Here is a 6,000-nt window from a genome sequence, read left to right as displayed (position 1 = left end):
CCAGTGTGGAGTCAAATTTCATTAATTCCATATAGAGTTGATTAATGATGAAATGTTTGGACTTAGGATTGACTAAATTAATCTTCGGGGCTGAAATTTTTCATGCGTACTTGGGTTGGAGAAGATTTGGATATGGGCTTGAATTATGGGCATTTGAATTTAAGTATGAAGGGGTTAATTTTTTGCTTATATTTAGGCTTTGGAATCGGGCATGGGTTTGATGTATTTTTGGATTGATTAAGGTTTTAGTAAAATTTTAAATTTATCATGATGGGGTATGAGACTGTGGCTTGATGAAATTAAATTTGGCATGGTTAAAATTTTGGTAGAAAATGTAAATAGGGTTGACTTAGGTTAACTTTAGATAATTTTGAATTTGGGTTTGGAATTGAGTGAGATTGGGTTTGATTGAGGATTTTGGTAGATTTGAGGAGGATTTAAGGAACTTTGGTTGAAATTGGGACAATTGGGTAATTTTAGTGAAAATTAGGTATTTTTGGTAACTTGGGGAAAATTTGGGGTCTTTGGTATTTTGTGTGAAAATTGCGTATTTTTAGTATTTGTTTTGTCAATTTTTGGGATCTTTAGTGGGTTTAGGTAATGCGAGGGAATTTTGAATGGTTTTGGTGAAAAATTAGGTGATTGGAAAATTTTTGGTATTTTTGAAAATTTAGGGGTATTTTAGTTAAGAGGGGAAAGACTTTCCTCATTTAGCACTTAGAGGACTGTACTAGTGCAGAATTGACAAGGTTTAGTCATTTTCATGTTGAGAAAATTTAGTAAAAAAAATTATTTTAGATAGTGTTATTGGTTGTATTATTCAACATTGTATTGAGGTGGTATTGGGTTTCAACCATGGGTGTGGTGTTATTGGCCTTGTTATTGAAGGTGTACCGAGGTAATATTGGCGATTAATTGGAAACACGGGTGTTATTATGTGGCGTAATGCTGCGATGTGGTGCTATTGTTGGATTTTCTCAGAATTACGGGGCTTGATGTTAGTAGCTTTAGTATTTGGTTTGGATCGTGGTAGTATTTCATGCTTGCAATAATGTGCGGCTGGGTCAAGGCGCAGTATAGCAGGGTTACATGAATGCAATGTTATTGGTGGTGTTATGTAGATAGTATGGTCATATTATTGGCTCGGGTTTAGCCCAAATCAAACTTAAACTCTTTTCCTACTTCAATTCAACTCATAGACACATGGCATAAGGCATTTGATGGATTTAGTGTATTATCAAGAGGGAAATTGGATGTATGAATTTAGAAAAAACTGGATTGGAACAAGAAATTTTGATGTGAATTGGGTTGGATTTTGGATATTATAAGGAATTTGATGCAAATTGATTGGAATTTTGCAAGATTAGATTTGGCACATAGAATTTGATGGATTTGAGATGAATTTGATGTGTCTTTCTTAATTTGGCCATAAGGATTGGAATTTGATGGGTTTGAATTTGATTTCAGATTTTTTGTAGGATTTGAATTTGATATTTCCTGTTGTGAAAATTTTGATGTAAATTGATTCGAAATTGAATTTGGGGCCCATGGGAATTGGATTTGAAGTTGAATTGACAATTAGGATAAAATTGGGTAGATTTGGATGGTTTGGGGTAAATTTGGTGAAAGGGTGTGAAGTGTAATGGAAGTGGTGACCAAGCCACTTAAGATCATAAAGGGTGTGTCCCTAAGATCTTATGATTCTATAGGAACTCATTTTTGAGTCTTCACATGTTGGTCTTAGCTGTTTCAAGTGACAAATTAGGGCTTGTGACCACCCATGTGGGACCTCACAAGAAAAGTCAAGAAGTGTTTAGAATTTCTATATGGGTGGGATCCATCACTAGTCCTCTAAGATAGTCAACAGAAAAGTCCTATGGCTAGACCATAGGCTTCTAAAGAAGAGAATCGGACCTTATCAAAAACGAGGTAAATAGCAACATAAATAATAGATCTAAGGGATCCTACTAAACCATTTAAAGAAATCTAGATAATTAACCAATGGGGCAGAGCATGATGTGGAAATTTCCTAAGAATTTCCTTAAAACTCTCCCATGCCTCATAAATCGACTCGCCTTCTAAATGGCAAAATGAAGTAATATCATTTCTAAACTTAACAGTTTTTGAAGGTGGGAAATACTTAGCCAGAAATTTTATGGCTAAGTTACCCCAAGTTCTAATCAATCTAGGTGCTAATCAGTTCAACCACATTTTAGCCTCATCCGTCAAAGAAAAGTTAAAAAGCCTAAGTGTAAGCCAAAGTTCTAGAAAACATGCTATGTATAAATTTGGACCCTCAGACGGGGTTCCCACAAATTAGTTATTCTACATAAATTAGATAATAACAAGCTTTGATTCAAATGTTGTAGCTTATAGAGTAGGAGTTTTAATATTTAAGTGAATTTCATCACTCGTAGGATTAGCATAATCCCTTAATCTTTATGTGTGTTATGATGTTCATTAATTGATATTTGATTATCTAAATTGATTTGTTGAATGTTTGTCATATCTTCTACAAGTTCATTAAGTATCTTCAATTACCTAATTTTCTTATTAGTCATCTTAAGTTTTAAATTATATGTTAAATGTCCTGCAGGTCCTGCACTATGCATTCACTAACTAAGGACTAACAAGTAAGTTTATCACAAAAACACACTAAACAAACACTCAAAATTAACCTTTTTTCTTTCTTTTTCTATTTTTTAAATAGACAAACACTTTCACAATAAAAAAATAATATTATTTTCTAAATATAAGTCTAAATAATTCAACTAAAATTTTCCTAAGTTAAATACACCATCGCTCCCCGGCAACGACACCAAACAATTGATACCATCTCGGTTCACGTGCATTTGCACATGGGGTTTCACACAAGTATATGTGTCGTATTAGTAATATCGGTTTTATTATCATGTAACATTGATCCAAAAGGGAGCAAGGGAGTTAAACTTAAGAGAAGTTCTAGCTTACTAAGTTTAGTTCTTAGCCTAGAAATAAAGTTAGTTTTTTGTTATGATTGCTACTCCTTCATAATTACCACTAATCTTACTGGTTTACTCAAAAAGCAATTCTACTAAAAATAATTATTCTAGTGAAAATTAAGATATAAAACTACCCTCCCTTGTAATGATCTATGTGGTGTGCAGGAACATAATACTTTGAATTGCAAATGTGGCTAGTGACAAATAGGAGCAATTCTCTTTTTTACCCTCCTGAGTGCATAAATAAGTTTAGTTAAACTAGTTTTAATTCCATAAAGCCGAGTTTGAATTTGTCAAAGATTATTTCCTTATTGATTTGTATTGCCCTATAGACTACTTTTCCTTCACCTACTTTTTCAATGTGAATACCCTAATCATTCCTCTATAGCTCTCCCGAGTCATTATGGATCACAAAATGTTTTAACTAATCATTTGGCTAGAATATAAATAAAATTAATCATGGAAGAATATTCATGACATTAAAGTTATCAAACCAAATCTAAAAGCATTCTATTATTCCTACACAACCTACTTGATCATCACAAAAGAAAGCTAAGAAGAAATATTCACAATGCATGGAAGAAATGCCACAAAATATTTTTTAAATAAAGCAAATCCACTTGAATTGTGATTATAAAAATGTGTAATACAAATGGTTCATAATACTTATATTTTTAATCTTTACAAAATGCTATAAATGTCTCCTCAAAGGATCTCTCGAACCTTGCTGCAATGCTCAGAATCTCCTCTCTAATACAATTCTCTTCCTCAGCAATATCTCACTAAAATAATCAAAGAAAATACAAGTTACTACCCTAATAACTTTTAAGGATTTTCCTTAGGGGTTTTGCAACACTTATCCTTCTTCTCCCCTTATTCTCTTCTTCTTCTCGTACAAAACATACCAATATATGTCAAGTATAATTCCCTGATTCATGTGAAGAAAACTGTAGAAACTATTGCTGGCAGTCCTGGCATCAAAGCGTCAAGCTTTATGTCTTGGTCAGTTGGGTTCTAGCACCTAGGCTCGGGATGGTTCCATGGTGCTTGAAGAAGTACCTTGATGCCCAAAGGTTGGTGCTTAAGCGTCAATTCTTGAACTTGTGTTTAGCTCTTTTTCACCTCCGCTTCACTCCGCTTTCTCTCCACTTTATTCCAGTTCTCCTACCTATTGTACCTACAAGAAAAACAAAGAAATACCCTTCTTTAATGTGTAATTTCATCCATAAATAGGTGCAAAAGAGACATGATTTAAGTTATTTCATTGCTCTAGTCAGGCATCCCTTTTGCTCTGTGCTTTTGTTGTGAATACATGCTTGATATGCATGGTAGCGTGTTGGGTCTCTTTTATGTAGAGATTGATGCCTTTATATCACACACACAAGTACCATACCAGTGGGAGCATGTGATGATTTCAACTGACCCTTTTTTCTTGCAGGTGCTACTTAGATCCCCCACCAGGCAAGGCTCATTGTACAATGCATGACTTTCCTAGCAAACTTTTTTTTTCATATAGGTTAAGTCTTTCTCTTTTACCTATGAAATTTTAGAGTCTAAGAGAGTCCTATAGCAAAAATAAGTTACGGGGACGAGTTCTGAGGCATTTGACTCGGGAACCACGTGGAGAGGGTCAAGATCAGATGCTAGTGTCCCATATCTTAATTCTACATTTGATATTCATGTATACAATTAGGACTGAATATGTATATGCACAGCTCAACCACCTTTCTATTTTTTGGGATATGTTTTCGACCCAACAGCACTTGGCCTTTTATATATTTTTTTTGGCTAGTTTTTTTTCTTTTTGTGTGCCCAAATGCTTAGAATTTTTCCTTATTTAATTTTGTGATTTAATTTGGAATCACAATGCAATATAGGCTCTTTAAGACTTAAAATCCTAATTTTTCTTGAAAATCCTAAATAAAATATTCAAGATAATTAAAATTTAGGATTAAAACATTTAAGATTTTAGAATCTGCTCTCGCATGACCTTGAGGCCGGATTTTAAATGATTTGCATAACATGGATATCACCCAAGCTATTCCAACAGAACATTCATATTAACTAATAACCACTCTAGATAACTGCATTCATATTGCATGTCCCAAGGAGAAGCCCCCATGCTTTTCTAGCTCGACTGGCCCACGATATCTATTATATATAGGTGGTTGTTGATGTGTATAAAAGAATGTTTATTTTTCTCATTTTTATGGATGAATTTGCAATTTAAGGAAATATATTTTTATTTTTTTCTAGCAACTACAACAAGTATTAAAAGTGAAGCAAAGTGGAGAAAAATGGAGAAAATTGAAGGTCACTTAGAGCTAAGGAGGTTACATGTGACTAGAGCCTTGGCGCCAGATTTCTTGGGTGCCTAAGTGCCGGCCCCAACCTGAAAAATCGAGAGGCTGTAGCTCACCACTACACCAGTGCATTGGCATTAAACATTTGGGTTCCTAGGTGCCCATACCAGAACTTGAAAACCAAGAGAGTAGCACTTAGGCGCCAACCCCGTGGCATCTAAAAGCCAGTACCATGGCACCTAGGCACTAGAAACTGCTTAGGAAATTTTCAGTAGTTCCTCTACACGATGTGAGGAGTTAATCAATTAAGGAGATTTTTTTTTTGGAGATTTTTTATTGCTTTTTTTAGGAGAACTTGAAGTGGGGTGCTAAGAAAGATCCTTGGGTGGAGAAGAAGGCAAGCTTTTACTGTAAGATAGAATAAGAGAGAATTTGTGAGGGAATTGGAGAGAATTTCAGTTGTAAAGTGAGGAGAGACTTGAGGAGAGCAGCAAATGGAACAAGGAGATCCTTAAGGAAGCATTCTCAGCACTTTTTAAGGGAGAAAGCTATGTATTGTGTACTTTTGTTATTCTAATTTTGTAAACATAATCCTATAATAGATTTACTTGTTTTCAAAGATGCTTTGTGGTGTTTTCTCAATGCTTTTTTAGTAGTCATTTTACCTTTTCTCTTTTGGTGATTAAGTAGGAAGTGTACGAATGAAAGAATGCTTT

The sequence above is a fragment of the Phalaenopsis equestris genome, unplaced genomic scaffold (assembly GCF_001263595.1).
Source record: "Phalaenopsis equestris unplaced genomic scaffold, ASM126359v1 Scaffold000910, whole genome shotgun sequence".
NCBI classification, from domain to species: domain Eukaryota; kingdom Viridiplantae; phylum Streptophyta; class Magnoliopsida; order Asparagales; family Orchidaceae; genus Phalaenopsis; species Phalaenopsis equestris.
Note: the sequence above shows the minus strand (reverse complement) of the source record.